At 47.4% G+C, this 24,447-nt stretch overlaps 1 long non-coding RNA gene across 1 annotated transcript in view; it reads right to left on the reverse strand.

The window, feature by feature from the left end:
* Window positions 1-5,352: 5,352 nt before the first annotated feature.
* The window catches only part of LOC107971532 (uncharacterized), a 35,351-nt gene continuing 16,256 nt past the window's right edge, over window positions 5,353-24,447 (reverse strand). Inside the window, exons 2-4 of the long non-coding RNA XR_001714469.1 lie at window positions 17,587-17,725; window positions 9,953-10,145; window positions 5,353-5,753 (exon numbers count right to left, since the gene is read on the reverse strand). This is a non-coding gene — a long non-coding RNA (uncharacterized LOC107971532). The remainder of the gene's footprint in view (window positions 5,754-9,952; window positions 10,146-17,586; window positions 17,726-24,447) is intronic.

The raw sequence follows: 24,447 nt of genomic DNA on the forward strand, positions 1-24,447 counted from the left end.
AAAGGCTGGGTGGAGAGAAGGCCCCCGAATCCTGGCCACAGCCCCTGCGGCTCACCTTGGTGGGGCCAGGACTGGCTGAGGACCCTGTCTGCCCAATACCTAGGTAGCCACTTCCGGGTCCCTCTAAAGACCCAAAGGAGGGGTTGAGGGTTCACCAGCATTAGCCTGTTGGAACCTCCTTTCTATATACAAACCCAGCTGAATCCTCTTCCCTTCGGATGCCTTGACCGTGAAGTGACCCACACATCATAAGAACTCTCCTGCCTGCCTTTCTTCCCTGCACTGGAGTCCTTTGTTGTCACCCAAGAATGGCTCTTGACCCGCTCTCTGGACAAATGTGCTTCCAGGAGTGGAAGGACAGTGGCTGCCATGTCCTATTCCATTTCTCCTTGGAGCCCTGGGTGGTCAGGGAACAGAGGATTAGTGTCTCTCTCTCTCTCTCTCTCTCTCTCCCTCTCTTTGTGCACACACCCATTTCCCCCAAATGCCTGAAGGATATTCCTTGCAAGACGGACAATAGGTATGAATAAAACTGTAGACACAAAGCTAGGAAAGGAGTCACCCAGGCCCAGAAGGACAGTGGGAACTGCCAGGTTAGTTGGTCCTCCTCTGAGCCCGTGGACAGCCTGTGTACCCCATCCTTCCATTCACTTGTGCGTTTGCCCCAGGAGATGTTCTCCTTGAGGACTGGAACCTCATGGAATTCAACACGGTCCCCTCGTGTCTAGGGCCTTCCTCTAAGTATAACCTCAATGAATTAAGAAGCAAGAAAAAGGCTGGAAAGATAATTAAAAAGAGGAAAAGGGGGTGAGGGAGGAGGTCATCAGTGTTTGGGGGTAAAAGACATTTTATTCATTATCTCTTTTAATCTTCACAATAACTTTAAGAGTTTAGATGTTAGCATTGGCCCCATCTCAGATATCAAGACCTTGAGCCTCCAGGAAGTAGGGCAGCCTTCCTGGCTCACTGTTAAGGTGTACCTGGTCAAGGTTGGGACCAAATTCCAGCCACCTCCACAGCCTGGCTCTTCTGCCTATGGCCACGCTACACTGCTGTCACTCAGACCAGCCTGGGAGTTTCCATTTCATCCCAGAGGCAGCAGACCTTGAAATATTTCTGAAAACGTGTGAGTTAAGTTTGCAAAGTGTGTTAAAATTAAAATAGAAGGCCGGGCATGGTGGCTCATGCCTGTAATACCAGCACTTTGGGAGGCCAAGGGGGGCAGATCACCTGAGGTCGGTAGTTCAAGACCAGCCTGACCAACATGGAGAAACTCCATCTCTACTAAAAATACAAAATTAGCCAGGTTTGGTGGTGCATGCCTGTAATCTCAGCTACTCAGGAGCCTGACACAGGAGAATCAACTGAACCTGGGAGGCGAAGGTTGTGGTGAGCCAAGATCACGCCACTGCACTCCAGCCTGGGCAACAAAAGTGAAACTCCGTCTCAAAAAAAAAAAAAAAAAAATTAAAATAGAAGCCGGGCGCAGTGACTAACACCTATAATCCCAGCACTTTGGGAGGCTAAGGCAGGTGGATTGCTTGAGGTCAGGAGTTCAAGACCAGCCTGGGCAACATGGCAAAACCCCATTTCTACAAAAAATACAAAAAAAAAAAAAATAGCCAGACCTGGTGGTGCACACCTACTCTGCAGGCTAAGGTAAGAGGATCACCTGATCCTGCAAGGTGGAGGCTGCAGTCAGCTGAGATTGCACCACAGCACTCCAGCCTGGGCGACAGGGCAAGACTTTGTCTCTTTTTTTTTTTTTTTTTTTTTTGAGACGGAGTCTTGCTCTGTAGCCCAGGCTGGAGCGTAGTGGCAAGATCTCAGCTCACTGCAACCTCTGCCTCCTGGGTTCAAGCGATTCCCCTGCCTCAGCCTCCTGAGTAGCTGAGATTACAGGCGCGTGCCAACACGCCCAGCTAATTTTTGTATTTTTAGTAGAGATGGGGTTTCACCGTGTTGGTCAGGCTGGGAACTTGTCTCTAAATAAAAAATAAAAATAAATCGAATAGAGATTTTCTGCCAAGGAATTCCCAGTTTTCCGCTGCAGTCCAAGCTGGTGTAAAGACCTCTTTCCTTAAAAAGATCATATGTTAGCCACTTAAATTAGAAAAGTCACAGGTCTAGAAAACAAAGATCTTCCCCATCCTTCTCTGTGGACTACGTTTAGCTAAGCATCCTTCCAGCAAATCTAGACCCCACACTTGAGGAGTCTAACTTCTCCTGGGGAAAAAAGAAAAGGGAACTTAGGCTTATCGGCCAGCTTGATTCACTTCATTGTAACAAACGAGGCCTTATTTGGCAGCCACAGAGCATGGGGGGCCCTGCAGCCACAAACCCCTTCCCAGGCCCCCTGAATGCCAACATCCAGACAGGAAGTTGTGAGCAGAAATAAAGTGTTCATAGGTTTCCCACGTGCAATGAAGAGCTTATGTGAGGTCTACAAAAGTGTGGCAAATCCTTGGCTTTTAAAATTGCAAGGAAACTTACTTGTGGCTGTCGGCTTGGTGGGTGTCTGCTCCAGAGGAAGAAGCAATCTTTGTAAGGATCCTCTTGGTTCCTGTATGTGGCTTGCTTTGCTTAAAGTATTTTTTATTTTTTTACATTTATTTTATTTTTACTAATTTCTGCTTTTATTGTAGATTCTTAGGGTGTATGTGCAGGTTTCTTACCTGGGTATATTGTGTGATGCTGAGGTTTGGGATACAATTGATCCTGCCACCCAGGTACTAAGCATAGTCTCCAATAGTTTTTCAGCCCTTGCCCCCTCCACCCCTCCTTTTCTCGCTGCTGTAGCAGTCCCCAATGTCTATTGTTCCCGTCTTTATGTCCACGAGTATCCAATGTTTAGCTCCCACTTATAAGTGAGAACATGTGGTATTTGGTTTTCTGTTCAAAAAGATTTCATTTTAAGATTTAAGATATTTGATTGAACTAATTTGTGTTGTTAAAAATGAAACTTAGGCCAGATGCGGTGGCTCACACCTGTAATCCCACCACTTTGGGAGGCTGAGGCAGGCAGATCACTTGAGTTCAAGAGTTTGAGGCCAGCCTGGGCAACATGGTGAAACCCCGTCTCTACTAAAAGTACAAAAATTAGCCAGGCATGGTGGCGGGCACCTGTAATCCCAGCTACTCAGGGGGCTGAGGTAGGAAAATCACTTGAACCTGGGAGTCAGAGGTTGCAGTGAGCCGAGATTGTGCCACTACACTCCAGCCTGGGTGACAGAGTGAGACTCTGTCTCAAAAAAAAAAAAAAAAGAAAAGAAAATTTTTTTAAAAAATACGATTTTATGGGTTTTGTTATGTTTTCAATGGACAAGTATCTCAGCTCCATACTTCTAATTGAAAAATGTCAAACATCTCATTGTTCCAGGCTTCAAAATATAAGTAATACCTAGCATTTGCATGAGGTTCATGATTTACAAAGTATTTTCTATCAGAGACCTTGCCTGCTGCTGTGTAAATCAAGGCTCATTTTGAGGTATTATCTTTTCCATACTTTGTTCAAAAACAGGTTTAAGATAACTAGTAGGTATGTTACCAGAAGACACAGGAATAGAGCCTCTTAGAAACTGAGTTCTATTACAGATAAAACTGCTAAAAACTTGGAGCATTTCAATTTCTAAAATAGCACTTGTGTATCCATCCTGCAGTTATCTTTCATTTTTTATTTTATTTTTTGAGATGGAGTCTCGCTCTGTTGCCCGGGCTGGAGTGCAATGGCGCTATCTTGGCTCGCTGCAACCTCTACCTCACAGGTTCAAGTGATTCTCCTGCCTCAGCCTCCTGAGTAGCTGGGATTATAGGCGCCCACCACCACACCTGGCTAATTTTTGTATTTTTAGTAGAGATGGGGTTTCACCATGTTCGTCAGGCTGGTCTCAAACTCCTGACCTCGTGATCCATCCTCCTCGGCCTCCCAAAGTGCTGGGATTACAGGAGCGAGCCACCATGCCTGGCCCATAGTGCAGTTATCTTTAACAAGGCCTGGACATTCAGTATGTACCCACACCTCTCAGGCCATTGCTGGAGCATGCAGGACTAAAATAGTGAGCTCATCTGAAGACTAATGTGTTGGAACAAACTCTGAACATGGGCAGGGCTGGGATGTCCTAATGTCGTCTTTTCACTGCTTCCCCACTCTATGCATTTGGACGGATCTTCAGAGTCTCTGAGCCTGTTTCCTTGTGGAGAGACTAATGCCTGCCATGCCCAGTTCTCAGCACTACTTTGTAGATGCAGTGTGATAAGGGGTGTGAAATTTACATGCATTGACACTGGTGGTGTTTCATTGTGATTATAGACCCAGTGTTATGAGGCCCTGGTACCAACTGCAGCTCTATTTCTTGCTGTCTAATCATGGACAAGTTACCTCTCTATCAGCCTCAAAGCCCACATCTGTCAAATGAAGAGGGTGAGGCTATATGTTTTATTTCTGTTTTCTTTAATTTTTTTGAGACAGAGTCTTGCTCTGTCACCCAGGCTGGAGTGCAGTGGTGCCATCTTGGCTCACTGCAATCTCCACCTTCCAGGTTCAAGCGATTCTCCTGCCTCAGCCTCACAAGTACCTGGGACTACAGGCACGCATCACCACGCCAGGCTAATTTTTGTATTTTTAGTAAAGACAGGGTTTCACCATGTTGGCCAAGCTGGTTCAAACTCCTGACCTCAAGTGATCCACCTTCCTCAGCCTCCGAAAGTGCTGGGATTACAGACGTGAGCCACGGCGCTGGCCTAGATGTTTTATTTCACTGCGACTCCAAGTGTAACTACCAGTATGTCATGAAATAAGGAGCCTGCATTAGAATATTAAACAATGCCCTGCTTCTTTCATCGAGACAGTCTTGTTATCAAAACAAAACAAAAAACCGCTGAGCTAAACAGCATGCTTAGTGAGTAGCACTACACTGACTGTATTAGCCCTTCCATGACTACATGATAGGATTTCAATGACAATCTTATCCTACTTGCAAGATAAACAAGGATCCAGGAAATTGATTAAATTCAGGATTCACCCAGATGGGGCCACTGTCTCTTCTAATTACTCGACAGGTCTTTACAGGGGGCCTACTATAGCCCAGCCCAGTGGTCCCTGCCCAGGACCCTCCAAATCAAATGGGGAGACAAGACATAAGCAAGGAACATCACAAGAAGGCTAGGCACTAGGCAGTCCTACACAGAAGAGAATTGCAGAGAAGTCCATGGAGTCAAGTGTCTCTGAGACAGAGCAAATGGGGAAGCCTTCCTCACGAGGAGGTGGCATTTTCACCAGGGTTGATGAAGTTAACCTGCATTAAGTGAAATTTAGAAAGTTCTAGGAACACAGAGCCTTATACACAGTGTTTTTGTGCTCATTTCTTAGTAATCTAGAAATGGGTTCTGGTGCTCATGGTTGAGATACTGGCCAGTTCTCTCAGGCAGATAATCCAGACTTCTTGCATGTAGCTAGATTCCTGTGAACACTTTGATGCATTTGTATTAGAAAGAAAACATCCAAGTCACAAATAGCATCTATGCAGGGAGAACTCTCACACCTTTTCCTTTCCCTGCAGAGACCAGTGACCTATTGAAGTGGTGCCTCTGGCTCAGTCGGCCTCAGTCTTCCGCTGGGACTCAGACCTGCTCCGGAAGTAAAAAATATTCCTGATATGTCATCAACACTGTCCTCTTTGTGCTTAATTTGCATTGACAACTGAAAAGTTAAGCAGATGCATCATTGGGCCTCCTTGTTCATTTTTTACACTTCACTGTAAAAAACAAGAAATGATTATAGAAAAATATATATATCTGCTGGAAAACTCCTTTCTCCCCTCTAGTTCCGAATCTTGCAATTGGGAATGTTTGTCATATTTTAAATCAGCAGATGATAGTTGGCTGCATCTGCCCGTGTGGCATTTTTTTTTCTTCTGGGTTCACACATAAACTTCCTTTCCTTCCCTCTAAATTTCTGTCTTTCTTTTTACCTCTCTGTCTTTTGGTAGATCGTCTTTCTTTTTTTCTTCCCATCTTTATGGTTTCTCTACACAATCCTTTAGCCATGTTATTGTTCAAATTTAACTTCCAATTCTCAAGTTACTGTGTGTGTGGTTTTTTCTTATCTACAAAGGAAATATTCCCATGGGAAAAGATAAGTGTGAAACAAGGGCAGCTAGGGTCCTATCTTTGGGGTGTCCAGACTTATACAAAGAACTTTTTAATGAACTGTTTTGTTTTTGTTTTTTGTTTTTGTTTTTGTTTTTTTTCTCAAAAAAGGAAGACATGTGTAGCCTCTGCCCCAGAGGGGGAGAATTCTTGGCTGAGGAGGATAGGTGGAGAGGGTTTCCAAACTCTCCACCTTCAAGTCCTAAGTCTTTGAAAGCTATCCTAAGATAAAGCAACATTCTCTTGTGAATTTTGTAATAAGAATTCTAGACTTGTTGGGTATGAGGCACATCTGAGCATGAATTGCCTTGGGTTTCCACAGGCCATCCTAGAATCCCTGGGAAGGAAGGGCTCCCTTTATTCCTGGACCGCCTTTGATGACACACAACCTTTGACCCTGATCAATGCATCCTCCTCCCAAGCAGTGCAGACAGGAGCAGCTCTCTCAGCACCCAGAGGAAGCGCGGGCATTCGGCTCTGACCTCTCACCCTGCCCCTAACCTTACTGATAATTGAGTTTTCCATTCGTACTCACCAGCAGGCTCTCTACACAAAGAAACAAGCCCCCCTTACTCTGTCTTTACCGAGATGAAACCACGAGCAGGGTCTGTTCAGCCAACACCAGCATCCGGTACCAGAACACACAAGAGGATCGGATCTGGGTCCCGGCTCCCCGATTCCATCCTGGGCCTCCCAGCACCTCCCATGCCGCCAGGACAGAGCACCTGACTCAGACAGCATTTGTTTCTCCTAGTGTGGCACTTGAAGAGAGAACTGTGTCTCTTTGAAAAATGTTCATGTTGCAGAGCAATTTAAAACACACACCTCCTTCCAAGTGCCCTTCCATAAAAGCCTGCTTTCCAGAAGCTCCTGGAATCCTAAAAACTGAATCAAAGACATTTTAAAATGAACTTTCTCTACCTCCCTTTGAATCTTTGTAAAATCTCTTATTGTAGAATAAAGTAAGCTATCAACAAGCCCTTTCAAAACATTTCCACCCTAAGTTTGCCCTATGCGTGGAAAGAATGGATGGCTAGAATCACCCCCTCGACCTCCTGCTGAAGAGGACAAGGTGCTGGTTTGGGAGGCAAGTCCCCAGCCAGTGAGTTGGGGCTCCCGGAACTGCTGTCCACGAGGAGGGGAAGATGGAGTCCTGAGATGCCCGCACTACCCTCGGCAAATGCTTGAGGGCTTCTAACTTAGGAATGGTAATGACCTCATTAGCATCATGCACTTCCCCCTGCAAGTGACACCATCTCCTCCGGCTCTCACATCCCCACTGAGGTAGCTAGATCTTGTGCCAAGAAACCAAAGGGCAGAGGATGTGTCCAAGGTCACCAGAAGAGGTGGAGCCAAGACTTCGAGCCAAGTTTTCGGACTCTGCAGCCATGAAACTTGGGGAGTGCCCCGCTGCTTCTAGAGGAGCACCCCTGGAAGGCAGAAGAACCAGAGGAAGCTTCGAGGGTAGGACAAAGACACAAGAACATGTGAAAGCAGAGACAGAACTGTTCTTGCCAGAGGGAGAGGTGGAGACTTCAGAAGACAGAACAGTCGCCATGGCAGTGGCATTCTGGGGGGTGGAGGGGCTTCCTGGGGAGGAAGGGCCCAGCTGAGCCTTAAGGATGGAGCAGCATTGAGAGTAGTAGAGGGGAGATGGCGAGGTGCTTTAGCAGGGGGACCTGCCTGGGAAGAGGCTTCAAGCAGGAAGCCCTGATGGAGACAATGATGAGGTCCTGGGCTGACAGCCTGTTGGAGAGAGAGGGAGGGCCACACGTGCAAGGCCTTGAAAGTTGAGCCAGGAGTTGGGGCTTTCTGTGTAAGCAGTCTCTTAGAATACCTACTGTAGGGGTGTAGTGTACAGTCTTTAACAACAAGGACATTTTCCCATTTGGAAATTGAAAAGTGGGAAAACTCAGCCAGAATGGCACCCATATATGGGCCAATCAAAGCAAGACCCATTGGCCTAAAAGCCTCCTCTTCATTCCCCACTGCCTGCCCTCTTGCCCAGACAGTGTGAAGCTCCCTAGGCCCGTGCTCAATCTCCAGCCTTCTGGGCTGCTTTATGGCAGATTCAGATGCAAAAGGTCTGGGAGTGACTCAAGAATCTCTGTTTTTACTGAGTGTCCATAGGTGTTGTTAACCACGAACCAGTTTAGAAAGAAGAAACACCACTGTGAGGATCACCCGGGGCACTAGGAAATAACAGGGCCTCTCCTCTGCAGAGCCTGAGCTAGCAGGTCCATGGGGAGAACCAGGAATCTGGGTCTTTAACAAAAGCAGGGCCAGGTTTTGGTTGAGATGAGCAAGGTGAGCCATCCAAGTGCAGGGTCAACTCCTATCCTCATTTCAAAGTTTCTTCGCTCCATTGCTCATCATGGACATTTTTGCACTGATTTTTGTTATCATTTATCTTGTAACTGAGTTTTTTTGGCTTCTCCTTAAAATTTGCACCTAAAATGAGTGTCTCACTTGCCTCACCCTTGTCTTGGCCCACAACAAAAGCCCCAGGTGATCCCCAGGATGATGGCTGAGTCCAGGACACTCAGCACAGCCTTCCAGCTCTTTCCTTTGCCTGCATTTCCAGCCTCATCCACCTCATCCCTGAGCACAGGCTCTGCACACCCACCCCAGCCCAGTGACCAGCTCTCCAAACAGCCTCTGCACATACTCTTCCCTCTTCTTGCAATGTCCTTGCTGCCTCTGGGGTCCCCACTCCACCTGGGCAGCCCCTCCTCCAATGCCACCAATGGCCCCCTGTATACATATAGGGCTGGGAGCTCTGCCACACTCTCCCGCTGAAACTACCAGCCTCCCGCAACAACCCCAGGAAAGAATAGTGTCTTCACTTCTACGCTCATTTTGCCCACAGCCCCAAGTCAGGACTGTCTCACCATCCCATTATTGTTCAATGTGCCTGTGAGCCCCTTGAAGAAAAAGGAAATATCTTATTCCAGATCCTCCCACTCCTAGAACATACCCTGGCACTGAAGAGAGGATGGATGGATGGATGGATGGATGGATGGATGGATGGGTGGGGTGGGTGGGTGGATAGATGGATAGATGAATGAATAAAATTCGAGGCACAATGGGCTGATCACAGGCCTCACAACCCAAACCTGGGCTTGAATCCGACTTCACTACCCACCTCTGAATGCTCCTAACAAGTGACTTAACAACACCAGCTCCATCTCCTCATCTATAAAATGGAACTAAGGGGGCTGCCTTTGCAAGGTTGTTGTGAAAATTAAAAGCAGTTTACTGAGTGCCTGGCACCCGGTAATAGGTGTTGCATAAATTGAAAAAATAACAGGGATCAGATGGCAGACTGCCTTTCCCCTTGGAACCATTGTATGGTGCTGTGTGCTCTGAGAGGCCATGCAATAAAGCACTATGTGGCTTGCTGCTGTGATCCTTGTAGGCTGGCTAAGCTTAGTCTCACAAGTGGTTCATAATGATCAAGGCTTAAGTGAGGCTTGGTCCCCGAATCCACTGGAGGGATTTTACATTCTAAAGTCGGATGGAGGAAAGAAATGATGTGGGTCTTCATTGAGTTTAAAGCCCACTGATTCAACTCAGATTTGAGGAACATCAGCTGGCACTTCCCACGTCTGTGTAGGGTGGCACCTGCTGGGAGTCACTCCTAGACGCTGTCACAGACAGAGTCTCCTGAAGTCCCTTTCAAGTCTTCAATATCATGTGAAAGATCTTACCCTGGAGTAGACTTATCTTGACCCTTCATGTATTAATCAGGATTCTCCAGAGAAACAACCTATACATATCCAGAAAGAAACAGAGAAATCTTTACTTTAAGGAATTGCTCATGACTGTGGATACTTGCAAGTCTGAAATTTGCGGGAGAGGTGGGCAGGCTGGAGACCCTGGGAAGTGTTGATGTTGCAGTCTTGAGTCCAAAGACAGCTGGAATTGAATCCACCTTTGGATTCATCTTCATGAGGATTTCTTCATCTTCGAGGGACCTCAATGTTTTCTCTTAAGACCTGGAGGATAATATGTTTATTCAGAATCTACTGACTTCAATGTTAATCTAAAAAAAAAAAAAAAAAAGCCTTTACAGTGACATCTAGACTGGCATTTGACCAAACAAATGGGCACCTTAGCCTAGCCACACTGACATACAAAATTAGCCATCATGCTCCCCAAGTTTGCAATATGAAAAAGAATCAGCCCACCTAACAGTCAGTCACTTCATAAGAAGCAATAATGGGAAAGCGCTTTGCCAGGGAAAAGACGCCCCACAGAACAGCTGCTGCCAGGATGGGGGCTAAATCTGCTGTTTGGGGACAACCAGGACATACCAAGTGTTCTACTAGGCTGTTTGACAGACAAAAAGGAAGCTGGCAGAGTCCTTTCCGGGAAAACTAATTCATTCACCGGATACTATTGGCTCTACTGAGCACCAGGCTTACCAGATCCCATCCAGTGGACAAATGTTACAACAAGGGGGCATGCCAAGGGGGAAAGCCAGGGGTGTGCAGCATCCACACAGGAAACTCAGGAGGATGCTTGTAGTGAGCAGGAGTTGGGGGCAACTAGCAGCAAACTCAGTGGCCATCACCAGAGGAATGAGTAAGGAAAACTTAGTGATGTACGATGTGAAATTTTTTGCAGCATTTGGAAACAATTAACTAGATGTACACACACCTTAGATTTTAAAAACACAATGCTGAACGGGGAAAAAGTAAGAAACAGAACAGTTGATAGCACAATATCATTTATATAAGTTTAGAATACATCACACAAGGCAACGTGCTTTAGAGAGATGCATGTAATTTCAAGGATACAAAGCAGATGCGTTGGAGCACTTGCCTATGAGAAGAGGGGGATGGGATGGGAATTTAAACTAAGTGGATAAATGAGAAGAGGAGCCTGGCATGAATCAATGAGGTAATGTTTCATGAACTGCGGAGTAACTCAACCCTCTGCACTGTGGTCCAGAAAGTGGAAGAAAAATCATTGCTGAGAGCCGCCACCAGGTTATCAAGATTTGTTCAAGGTCTATCTTTTCTTCTAGATCAGAAGTCATAGCCCAGGAGCCAAATCCAACCCACCACCAGGTTCTGTAAATAAAGTTTTACTGGCACACAGCCACACTCATTCATTTACATATTGCCTGTGGCTGTTTTTACAGGACAATGGGAGAGTTGAGGAGTTGCAACAGAGACTATATGGTCTGCGAAGCTTAAGACAGTTATGACCTGGCCCTTTACAAAAAAGGTTTGCCAACCCCTGCTCCAGACTAAAAGCTCCATGATGGTAAGGGCTATAGGTAAAGAGAAAAGAGAGAGCTCCATGAATAGTGATGTATCAACACTGGCCGAACACAAAACAAGCCCACGGGCTTCCCACAGCTCTAGGGTATGACTCAGACTGCAAGTGGTGGCCACTCAGTTCTTCAACTGCACCAAGGGCCCTCTGACCCTAGGCCTTTGTGTGTGCTGATCTTCTCTGTGGAATGTTCTCTCTCTACTTCTTCGTCTGACCAACTCTACCATATGTCTTCTAGGAGCCTTCTCTGGTGCCCTGCCCCTAGCCTGGGAAGTCATTTAGACCCTTTCATAGCCTCAGCACTTTCTGATAAAACACAGCACCCTGGTATTGTGTGCTCAACAGGGTGAACACACAGGTCTGCCTTCCTTTCTAGACCAAAACCTATCAAGGGCATGGACCAAGTCCTGCTCGATTCTGAGTTCCCAGCTCCTCTAGCACAGCACATAGTAGGTGCTCAATAAAAATTTATTAAAAAATAAATCAATGAATTCAAGAATGAGTAAATGAAAAGGTGTGATGCAGGGATGGTAAGCAGGACAACGTGGCAGGAGCAGAGGACATGCAGGGAAAGGGGGGAAAGAGTAAGATTAGGAAAGATTGGGGGAAATGATAAAAGGCCTGAAACGCCAAGAAGTAGTTGCTTTCTTCCAAAGGGCATGTGCTGAAGCCTGACTTCCCAACACAAAAACTGTCTACTGCATGAATAATTGACTTGGAGCTGGAAGGAGTCAGAATCCAGGTCATCCCCGATTCCCCCATGGAGATGGTGCAGCCCCATTTCCAGCCTGGTTCCTCAGCTGACCTGCTTGCTTCCAGCCTCTATTCATCCTCTGGTGGATGCAGGCATGACCTATTCCACACACAGTGAGGGCTCAGAATGGAGCCCCATACTGGGGTCTGCCCTGGCTTTGCCAAGACAGAGCATGTTCAGCTTCTCCCTGGTCCTGGAAGACAGGAGTGTCAGATGGAGTCTTTAGGCTCTATTCTCTGCAGTCCTCTGAGCCCATGGCCTTCTGGCTTGTGAGCATATGATAAACCAAGCACCTTTCCCCTTTGCTGTGGGCTGTAGGAGTAGATGGCATCACAGAGTCCTGAAGACCCCCACAGAGCACTGACCCTCGCATCGCAGCTCCTCTCACTGCCTCCAGTCCCCTCGGTCCCTGTGCCCACCTGGGAAGGCTTTCTATGGGACTTTCTCACACACTCACCCATTCTGTGTGTACTAGAAGTTCATTCCCAAGGCAAGGCAGAAGGTGGTGTGTGGCCCAGATGTGCTAAGCTTCCAGTGCAGGGGAGCCCTGTGTCATCTTAAATCTGAGATGGTAGATCCAGGCCTTGAAGTACCAGTGCAGCGTGCCACTTACTATCTAAGACCTGGAATTGCTGGGAGGCAACGTAATAGGGTGGCATGTTGGCTTTCCAGGGCTTCCATCACAAAGACCCACGGACAGAATGACTGAAATAGCAAAACTTTATTTCTTTGCAGTTCTGCCAGCAAGAAGTCCAAGATCAAGGTATCTGCAGAATCAGTTTCTTTTGAGGCCTCTCTTCTTGGCCCATAGATGGCCGTCTTCTCCCTGCCTTCACCTGTTCTTTCCTCTGTGCGTGTCTGTGTCCTAATCTCTTCTTCTTATAAGAATATCAGTCTATTGGATTAGGGTCCACTCTAATAACCTCACTTTAACTTAATTGCCTCTTTTAAAACCCTATCTCCAAATACAGTTACATTCTGAGGCACCAGGGGTGGTTAGGACTGCAACACATGAGCTGGGGAGAGGAGATACAAATCAGTCCGTGACAGCTGGAAAGGGCTTGGCATGGAGGCCAGATGGAAAGGAGCTCAAATCCTAGCCCCTCACCTCACTGAGCCTCAGTTTCCTCATCAACAAAATGAGGGGATTATTTCTCCCTTGGGGGCACCTCTGAGGATGGAGTGAGATAAGACACATGCCTGCACCCAGTGCAGTCCTGGGTACCTGGTAAATGGCGTTTATTATGAACACTGTTCCTGGACTCTGTCTCTCACATATTCCAGCTCCTGGTCATTCTCCATTAACTCCATCTGTATGAACCACAGCTACATGCCAAAGGGTCATATCATGTGTCACATTTGTTCTTTCCCAATTCACCCAAACATCTCACTTTAGCATCTCAGCTCACATTGTTTTGGACATTTTTCTTGCTAAAATCATCTACATTTATTAATCATGAATATAGTCAGATGACCCCATCCAAGGAGGGACTGTCTGGTGGGATGGTTAAGAGTTTATCAAATTCTCTAGTCCAGAGCAAGTATAAAAGGAACAGGGGAAAAAATTTGAACAAAAGAGAAGAAAGAGTTTATCAAAGTCTTGGTTTGATCCTGGCTCTGCTACTTACATGCTGTGTGAACCTAGGCAAATCATTGAAACACTCAGTGTCCTCCTCTGTAACGTGAGAATCATAAAAGTAGCTCTCTCATGGGGCTGTAGTGACATTTAACTCAGCTTAGATATGAGAAGCTCTTCCAACAGGGCAAAGCACAAAGTAAGCACTACATGTCTGTCAGCCACGATTACGATGTTTCACGGTTGTGAAACGTCCTCCCGCTCTGTCTATTGACAAAGCCTGCAAGACCCTTCTGTGAGCAGCATTCCTACTACAGAGGTGCCTGATGAACTCTGGGCCCCCTCAGTTCTCATTTGGCCTAAACGCCCAACTGTGTCATACACTTGGCACCAAGCATGCCCGGTTTCATTTCAGGAGTGAGAGTCACACTATGTGTCTCTGAAGGGTGTGAGCACGTGTCCACCCCCTGGTGTTCCACAGCCTGAACACAATGCTAAGTACACAGTAGGTTCTTGGGAAGCAAACAGTTGTGGACTGACTGATAAAACTACATGACGAAAACTCAGCAACAACCCACCTACCTGGAGGACTGTACCATAGTCTGAAATCTGCAAAGATGTTGAGGGAAAAGTGCCATTATTCTGAAACGCACATTTTTTTTTTGAGATGGGGTTTCACTCTTGTTGTCCAGGCTGGAGTACAGTGGTGCGATCTCGGCTCACTGAAACCTCTGCCTCCCAGGTTCAAGAAATTATCCTGCCTCAGCCTCCTGAGTAGCTGGGATTACAGGCACCTACTTTTATGCCTGGCTAATTTTTGTATTTTTAGTAGAGACGGGGTTTCACTATGTTGGCCACGCTGGTCTCGGACTCCTGACCTCAGGTGATCTGCCTGCCTTGGTCTCCCAAAGTGCTGGGATTACAGGCATGAGCCACTGTGCCCAGCCCTGAAATGGAATTTTTGACGTAAATAAAATGTTTTAAAAAATAAATTAGGCCTGGCACGGTGGCTTACGCCTGTAATCCCAGCACTCTGGGAGGCCAAGGCGGGTGGATCACGAGGTCAGGAGATCAAGACCATCCTGGCTAACACGGTGAAACCCTGTGTCTACTAAAAATACAAAAAAATTAGCCAGGCATGGTGGTGGGCACCTGTAGTCCCAGCTACTTGGGAGGCTGAGGCAGGAGAATGGCGTGAACCCGAGAGGCAGAGCTTGCAGTGGGCCGAGATCACACCACTGCACTCCAGCCTAGGTGACAGAGGGAGACTCTGTCTCAAAAGAAAAAAAAAACAAAACAAACAAATAAAAAATAAATTAGAGCTTGGGATTTTTTGTGTGTGTTGTTTTGTCTTTGTTTGTTTTGTTTTGCCTTAAGCTCCTGAGTGACTTTACTCTGATGATGGGCAAATCCTACTAACTAACCAGACTTATTTGTAAAGTTTCTGCAAATAGACCACAGCATGTCCCATTCCTGTGTCCCACAAGGAATGCCGTTGGTGGGATGGGGCAGGACTGCCCTTCAAAGTCAGTATTACGTTTTATATGAAAAAATATTCAACATCATTAATCATCAGAGAAATGAAAATCAAAACCATCTCACACCAGTCAGAATGGCTATAATTGAAGAATCAAAAAATAGCAGATGCTGGAGAGGCTGCGGAGAAAAGGCCACGCATTCTTTGTGGGAATGTAAATTAGTGCAGCCACTGTGGAAAGCAGTCTGACGATTTCTCGAATAACTTAAAACAGCTACCATGTAACCCAGCAATCTCATTACTGGATATATTCGCAAAGGAATATAGATCATTCTACCAAAAAGACATATGCTTTCATATGTTCATCACAGCACAATTTCCAATAGCAAAGACATGGAATCAACCTAGGTACCCATCAACAATGGATTGGATGCAGAAAATGTGGTCTATATACACCATGGAATACTACACAGTCACAGAAAAAGAATAAAATCATGTCCTTTGTAGCAACACGGATGCAGCTGAAAGACATAATCCTGAGAGAATTAACACAGGAAAAAAAACCAAATACCGTACATTCTCACTTATAAGTGGGAGCTAAACATTGGGTACTCATGGACATAAAGATGGCAACAATCAACACTGGGCACTACTAGAGAAGGGAGGGGGCAAAGGCTGAAAAATTACCTATTGGGCACTGTGCTCACTACCTGGGTGCTGGGGCCATTTGTACCTCCAACCTCAGCATCACACAATATACCCATGTAACGAACCTGCATATGTAACCTCTGGATATAAAATAAAAGTTAATTTTTTTTAAGAAGTCAGTATTACGTTTTGCTTTGTTTTGTTTTGTTTTTTGAGACGGAGTCTCGCTGTCGCCCAGGCTGGAGTGCGGTGGCGTGCTCTCTGCTCACTGCAGGCTCCGCCCCCCGGGGTTCACTCCACTCTCCTGCCTCAACCTCCTGAGTAGCTGGGACTACAGGCGCCCGCCACCTCGCCCGGCTAATTTTTTGTATTTTTAGTAGAGACAGGGTTTCACCATGTTAGCCAGGATGGTCTCGATCTCCTGACCTCGTGATCTGCCCGCCTCGGCCTCCCAAAGTGCTGGGATTACAGGCGTGAGCCACCGCGCCTGGCCGTCAATATTATGTTTTAAAGACTGGTAACGTGAGAAATCTGGAATCAGGGTAAGGGTCCCAAACTTTGGAGCACAGCACACTTCCCTGCCTGAGTGGTTTTATGTAAGTAAGTTTATTCGTTTAATCCTCACAAGAGCCCCCGTGGTGGATAAGGAGTCTGGGGCATGAGGACTCAGTCACTGGCCCCAGATTAGACAACAATCGGCAGCAGAGCCAGCCTCACTCCTGGCAGCCTGGTGACAGGGTAAAGCCCCGACCATCCCTCGACCCTACCTTCCACCTGAGGTTGGTGTTGCACTTCTCATGGTGATGGGCAGGTTCTCACAGGCTCCTCACAGCACGCCATGCGGGTGGCAGACAAGGAGAGGACTCTTCTGCCCGTCTGCCCATCTTGCAGTTGGGAAGTCTGAGCCATGGGTTGTTCTGAGCAGCATCCTGAGCTTCTCTCCTGTCTCTATCTCCACACCCCGAAGGTAGGCGCTCTTAGCAAGATATAAGTCAATCCATTTGTCCATTTGATTTAGGAAATGCCCACTGTGCTCCAGGGTAGGTCAGGTCCTCAGCTGGACACCCAGAGGACCACAGAAGGGACAAGACCAGGCCAGCCCTGCGGAACGTACTAGGCCTGTGTGTGGTGGGGCAGAGAGACACATGCCTGTCCTCATAGGGGAAAGTACAAGTGCAGAGTGAATCCCAGGAGGGCAAGATCATCACCCTCTGGGGTTATCAGAGAGACTTCCTGGAGGGTAATGTACCTGCCAACTTCCTGAACCAAGTCTGACAGTCCCATGTGTGTCCCTCACCCAGTGGCCAACAAAAGAATGGTTTGGGCTTCCTCAGCTATCGAAGGAGGCCATTCACCAGGCTCCCTGGCTTGGGCTTGACGTTGGCTCCCATTCCCAGTTCATCCCAGAGTCTACACAGAGTGTCCACCCAGCAGCTCCATCCCTTTTCCAGCCCTGTGATCTGCCTTGGACCTTTCTGAACTAGGCTCACTGAATTTGACCTTCAGGATGATGTAGGGCCCCGTGGAATTCAGCATCTTCCCTCCCAGCCTCTTCGGGTGCCCATCCTGCCCAGCCCTCCTCACTGGCCCCAGCAAGAGACAGATTTGAAAAGTCAGAACTGAAGAGAAGGACATTTAGGACATGCCCCAGAGAGTCCTGGCCTTCCTTCTCCTCCAGGAAGTAGACGACCTACTCACCCATCTTCAAAATCCTCATCATCTCATCCTTGAGGCTATTTTCCACAATGAACGTTGGAGATCACGTTTGTCATGAGTTGATGGTTTCTAGGGTGATTTTTCCCTTGAGAAAATCTTGACTTCCTTACACAGGAGCTGGCTGTGTGTGGTGCAAAGGGAAGAGAGAGATGCATTGCTAAAGAGTAGAACGGATATCTTTGACACAGAAAATGAATCCCTGGCCTGTGCAGGAAAATGAGAAAAGACAGGGAAATGGAAACCTTCCTCCCAAATATCCCAGGACCCCCGAGTATCTGCTAGCAGCCAAGCAGCCATGTGGCCTGTGTCTCCACTGAGCTCTAGGAGAGACCCTCAGGGCTGCTCTAGGGGGGAGATTCCAGCCAAGCTGCCAATAATAGCATTAGTGTCAGCCCTCCCAGCTTTCTCCTCTTTTGTGCAGGTAAAGGAATCACCCATCATCTCTACTACCCTTCACTGAACCCTTTTCTTCCTTATCATGCCACCCTAGGGGCTTAAAATCTCTGCCATAAGAGTCAGAACCCCCTTCTGCGTGTCTCAGAGTCCCTCCCCATTGCCTGTTCCAGCCTGCTGTCCTTTGGCTCAAACCTTTGTGCCCACTGACCTCTGCTGTGCTCGCCAGCTTCCAGCACCTGCCCTACACTTGCTCTGTCTCTATTGCTTTTTTGTACCCATTTAACTGATTGACTGGCCTCTGCCCTTCCTCCAGGACAGGATGGCTTAGCTTTGCGAAGCCTCTGCAGGGAAGGAGCCCACATGAGCCAGATGCACACCTACAGCCTGGTCAGTGCGTCCTGCCTCTGAGGGGCCAGGCCTTCACTCTTCCAGGGCCCTGATCTTAGCTGTGACCAGCCACCCCACAACCTACACCATTGCAGACACATAGTGGCCAGCGTGGACTGCAGCAGCTGCTTAGCAGTAGTCTGGGCCCATTAGACTCCTCCCTCTATCTGAGGCTCTCCAGACTTGGGTCCAGGGCCTGACAGTCTAACCACAGTCATCTGTTCTGCATGTAGCAGAACAAGCACCTTCTAGAAATGTAAAAATATCTTTACCTTCCATTTATTGGACTATTTTCTTGTCTCCAACTACAACAAGGAAAAGAGCCAAAGAGGACCACTCGAGTGACATCCCTGGTGTATACACTGGAAAAGCGATAATAAGCAGAGCGTGGACCACTCCGGATCTCACTGTCGATGGCCCTCTCCCAGCCCTGCACTCCCACAGAAGTTGGGTAAACCTCTGTCAAACACCCATCAGACATTAATGTCACATTAATTTTGCACATGATGGTCTCTCCTTCTAGAATTTAAGTTTTTTGAGGGTAGGGAATGTATCTTCACCCATTCTTGTATTCCTTCAGGCATTCATGTTATCAGTCAACAGCATTTACTGAGCACCTGCTTTATGCCCAGGCCCTGCCCTAGACCCCGGGATGCAAAGATAAATAAGATATAGCCCAGACTCATGCCTGTCATCCCAGCACTTTGGGAGACTGAGGCAGGTGGATCACAAGGTCAAGAGATCGAGACCATCCTGGACAATATGGTGAAACCCGTCTCTACTAAAAATACGAAAATTAGCTGGGCATGGTGGTGTGCACCTGTAGTCCCAGCTACTCGGGAGGCTGAGGCAGGAGAATCACTTGAAGCCAGGAGGCGGAGGTTGCAGTGAACCAAGATCGCGCCACCACACTCCAGCGTGGCAACAGATAAATAATATACTGTCCCTGTCCTTGAGGCTCCCAGTCCAGTGATTGGTAAATAGATGTTTATGACTCAGCATGACAAATTCAATAATAGAAAAATGCAGAGGACAATGTGAGTTAAAAGGAAGAAGCATTTTCCCCATTTCAGGAGGTCAAAAAACACATCACAGAGAAGGAGGTTTCTAAACTGGGCTTTGAAGGATGACTAGGAGTTCTTTGGGCCAGAAAGACATTGCAGAAGTGAACACGTACCAACACCATTGATAAAACCTCAGCAATTGTTGTGGTTCTTGGCACATAGAAAATGCTCAGGAAAAGTTGCTGAGTTGCACTAAGTGAGGATATCGTGACTGACGGAAACCCAGTCCAAGGACTGGGGAAAGAGGGCCCCATCCTAGCTCCTCTGCCTCAAACCTGGAGACACATTGAAGTCATTTGGAAAGTGTGAGAAAACACTGATGTTCCAGTGTCACTCCCCACCGCCCCCACCCCAGAGATCCTCATATAATTGGCCGGAGAGGCTGCCTGGTCTTTGAGACACTTAAAAGCTCCCCAGGTGATTCCAATAGGCTGCCTTGTTTGAGAACCACTGATTTAGACCAGTGCTTCTCAAACTTAATGTGCAAATAGATGCAGGCAATCTTGTTAAAATGCAGATTCTGACACAGCAAGATGGGCCTGAGAATCTTCATTTCTAACTAGCCCCTGGTAACACCGCTGCTGCTGGTCCTGGGACCACCATTTGAGTAGCGAGGCTCTCTGAGGCTTAATGCCCAAAGGCAATTCAGCTGGCCTCAGCAATGTGCCTGCATGCAGCGGTGATATTCCAAATCCGAAGGGAAGGGTACGTGTGGGGGCACCAAGTGCTCAGAATGGATGTAGCGGCCACAGGTCTGAAGGCTCTGCTGCCCCTAGTGTGAGTTAACTTAGTTGTGGGTGGGGAAGATGTTAGGGGGAGGGCTGGGCAGTCAAGGCCACAGGGGGTGCCTGGGAGAGGTGGGGACAGCAGCCTGTTTACCCACCTCCCTGTTGTAAGAGCTGGCATCGAATACCGGTGTCTACCAGCTGGCTGTCCCCCCACCCACGGCCTGCACCCAAGGCCGAGGAACAGCCAAGAAGGCCTGGCGAGCAGCATCCTACGGAGAGGACAGCGAGGAGGCCGCCTTGGCAGGAGCTGCCTGCTGGATAAACATTGTTCTGTTTTTTTCTTTTTTCTCTTCAAACAAGCCCTTCTCAGCACTGGCCACATCACCCTAAACAAGGCCTCTCAGTGCTGTTGACACAAAGGCAGGGATGGTGTCATTCCAGCCCAGAGATAAAACTCGGATCCTCCCACAGTGGTGGGCACTTCCTCTCGGGAAGAACACCAGTGAATCAGGAAATTCAGCAAGCCGGGTCTAAGCCCTGCCCTCAGGCTAGGCTCAGGTTTTTTGTTGGTTTGGGTGGATCTCTTCCTCCCCAAAGCTCTGCTTGTTTCATGTGCCTGGTCAGCAGATATGTCAGCCCCAGACAATGGCCTCTTTCTGCAGACAATGGTCAGCATGAGGAATGTCGCAGGAGGGCAGGGCTTGGGGAGGGACAATCCCGCTTTCAGAAGTCAGTGGCCGAGTGGGTGCTGCAGGGAGGGTCCTGCTGTCACCAGGGCAGCCTCCTCAAAGGCACCATTTATAGGACCTGCAGCCCCAGAAAAGTGGAAGCTTTGGGCAGCAGCGGAATCAGAGAGCAGCTCCCTCGCCCGCTGCTCCCGGCAGACTCGCCCTGCCTGCTTTATCGGCCTCCCGAGGCTCCTGCAACCACAATTCCTACCATGCAGACTTTGTTTAATGAAAAAACAAATAGTTACCCCCAAATTAGACCGAGGCCTGCTGTTCCCTCAGCCGCCCCTCCTGCAGTACCCAGCCTGTGCCTCATTGGCCGGCTCTCCAGAAAAGAAAGGGCTTATTCATCCCCAAAGGTGGAAACTCGCCTTCTCCCAGGGAAATTGTGTAACCGTTTTGTAGTGGAACCGACTACAGGCCTCAAGGTCTTTTGCAAAAAGAAAAACAGATAAGGGGGCGGTGGCGGGAGCCAATGCTGGCTGTCTTAGATTTGCTCATTGCAGAATGATTTTCTGACAGAGATCATAGGCCCACAAGTCACATCAGCTGGTCCCTGGATTTCAAGGATCCTCACTGTGATTGGAAAATTAAGTGATGGCCATGCATGCATGCATTTATTCATTCATTCCTCCAGCACAATGTATGGCACGTAATAGATGCTTAGTAAACATGTGTTGAATGAATGAAATGTTTTGTAATATCTGATTCTATCTCTCCATGCTCAGAAAACCTTCAACAGCTCCCTATTGCCTATATTATCAATTTAATCTCTCTTAGCATAGCTTACCACTTGTAACTGGACCCTCAAATACCTCTCCAACCCTACAACCTCCACATGCTCCCAATCCCACCCCTCCAACACGCACATATGCTGCCTACTGTTTCTTGAACCAAACCATTGTTGTGTGAGCCTCTAGGCCTTAGTCCCAGCTGTCTCTTAACCTCAAGGCCCTTTCCAAGCTTCTTGTAGGGATCTGGTGAGTTCCTCTCCCATGAGACTCAAGCCAGTGTTTACTCCTCCTCTTAAAAGCCATCGCTAAATACAAAAAATTAGCCGGGCGTGGTGGGGAGCGCCTGTAGTCTCAGCTACTCAGGAGGCTGAGGCAGGAGAATGGCGTGAACCCGGGAGGCGGAGCTTGCAGTGAGCTGAGATCAAGCCACTGCACTCCAGCCTGGGGGACAGAGCGAGACTCCATCTCAAAAAAAAAAAAAAGCCATCGCCAAAGTGTCAGGCTCCACAGCCTCACTCTTATTCATGGCCCTATCATGACACTTGCCACTCTTCCTTCTATCTTCCTGTTGCAACCATGCTGTGCACTTCTTGAGAGTGAGAACTGAGTCTGACTTACCTCCATATGCCCAGTGGGGGCCCAGGGTCCAGTCCATCATAGATCCTCAGTAACTACAGAGACCAACTAGTCCTGGTTTGCCCAGGACATTCCTTGTCTTAGCACTGAAAGTCCCATATCCCGGGACACCCTTAGTCCTAGACAAACTGGAACTGTTTGTCCTCATATCAGTAAATGAGTAGTGAATGAATAATGCCTAGGTCTCTATTCATTAGTTCATTCACTTAACACACATATAGTAAAAATCTGTGAGCCAGGTCCCATGCTCATACAGTTAGAGGGTGTTTCTAAACAGCTTCATGGCCCAGCATTGCAAAAAGACAGCTCTTTGGGGTTGAGTTAGCCTTAAGTCCATGGGGCACCTTTCCTAGATCCCTGTTTATCTCCTCCGCTATCTCTTCCAGTATCCACACCACGTTGTTTACAATGCATCTGTTGACATCTGCCTTATCTCCCTGGATTTGCTCTGGGCCTCCCTGGGTCTACTGCCCTCAGAAAGGACGAGCCCTCTAGCCTGACAGAGGAATTCCTAGCTAAGGTTTTATAAGTCAAAAGACCCACACTGGAGCTTGGGTCCCAGGGCAGCCCCCAGCCCTGGGCCCTCAGAACGAGAGCGATTGCAGCCAGGACGCATGTGTCTGCCCAGCCGTCCTCAGACCCTGGGGCTGCTTGGACCCATCTGTTTCCCAGTTCTAGGTCAAATCAAGCTGAGAAAGGATCAGGCTTCATTTGACCTGAGATGACTGGAGCATCTGGCTGCTCCCTCTACCTCCCCCACCCTGGCGAGATGAGCCTAAGTCCCCCATCCCCCTCGGTGGGCTCTCGGAGACGCCATCTTTTCCCTGGTGATTTCAGGGCTTCTGGGAAGTGTGACCCAATAGAGGCCACAAAGACAGACACATGTGGCTTGAATCCCAGCTCAACCACTTAGCTGAGTGGCTCTAGGTAAGTTCCTTAACCTCTCCATGCTGTCTCATTTAAGCAAGGATATTGATAATGCTCACTTTGCAACATTGTTATAAAGACTATAGAAGATTTACCAGGTGTCCAGCTCCCTGTCCAGCGCACAGTAGGCGCTCCAACAAGCAAACAGAATCAACAACCATTTGCAGTTAATTCATTCAGCACCTTAGAACCAGGCCTGTACCTTTTGGCATCTCGCTCTGCTGACCAAAGAAGGGCTAGTATCACTCACCAAGTCCTTCCTTATTTAAGATGTGCTCCCCTCTAAGAGGAAGGCCCAAGCTGCAGAAGCTGCTTCTAACCAAGATGATGAATAAAAGTTGTTCCTTTAAATTGGAAAGTTCCTAAGAATCTTTGGTTAACAAAGGACAAGAAAAACAAATATTAACAGATGGATTTCTTTTTAATCCGTGCGCTAAAACTGCACAATAGAAATGTTGAAAGTCTCCAACTGTTGATTTGAAAGCCCGGCATGAAGGTAAATACGAGGCACCTTGATATGTGACCATTTGGAGGTCACACTTCGAAGAAGCTATAGTCAAAAAGCCCTCTCCTTCCGCATGTTGAAATGATTTTCTTTCATCAAAAAAGCAACTGCCTGGCTCTCCAGGAAGCAGAGCCTGTGAGTTGTGCGCATAATGGACAGTCACCCTTTTAAAATACACATGAATTTAACCAACCTGCTCCATCCACGTTGCCTCCACTGCCTTTGCCTGTCATCTGGACAATCCTTAGCTCACCTTTCAGTTTCCACCTTTCCATATAATCTTAATGTCCCTATTTATTTCTTGCTTGTTTCTATGAACACTTTTTTTATTACATCAAAATTAATAGATTTGCACCACAAGAAGTCAGCACTACTGAACAGCAAAACTATGATATTTTTGGAAAGCCCCTCTAAGTTTTGCCTTGTTTCTCAGCAGTAGCCCTGAATTAATTACTTTAGGGAAATCTTTTGATCACAACTTTGCATGTATGTGTCTGGACTCACATACATTTAAGAATGTGCTGTGCATGAGCACACCCAGGCACATAAAAAGGATGAATATCCTAATGGTCAAGTCATTGTACAGCAGATGTGACATAGGCAACTCTGCACATCAACAGCAGGTTGCTTTCTATTATATTCTACCTTTTTAAAAGTCAGGTTGGAGAAACACTGGAAATTAATTGGGATAGCCATAAAGACAACATTTGAAACATTACTGCACATGCCATACCCATT

Source organism: Pan troglodytes, chromosome 12, assembly GCF_028858775.2.
Source record: "Pan troglodytes isolate AG18354 chromosome 12, NHGRI_mPanTro3-v2.0_pri, whole genome shotgun sequence".
NCBI lineage: Eukaryota > Metazoa > Chordata > Mammalia > Primates > Hominidae > Pan > Pan troglodytes.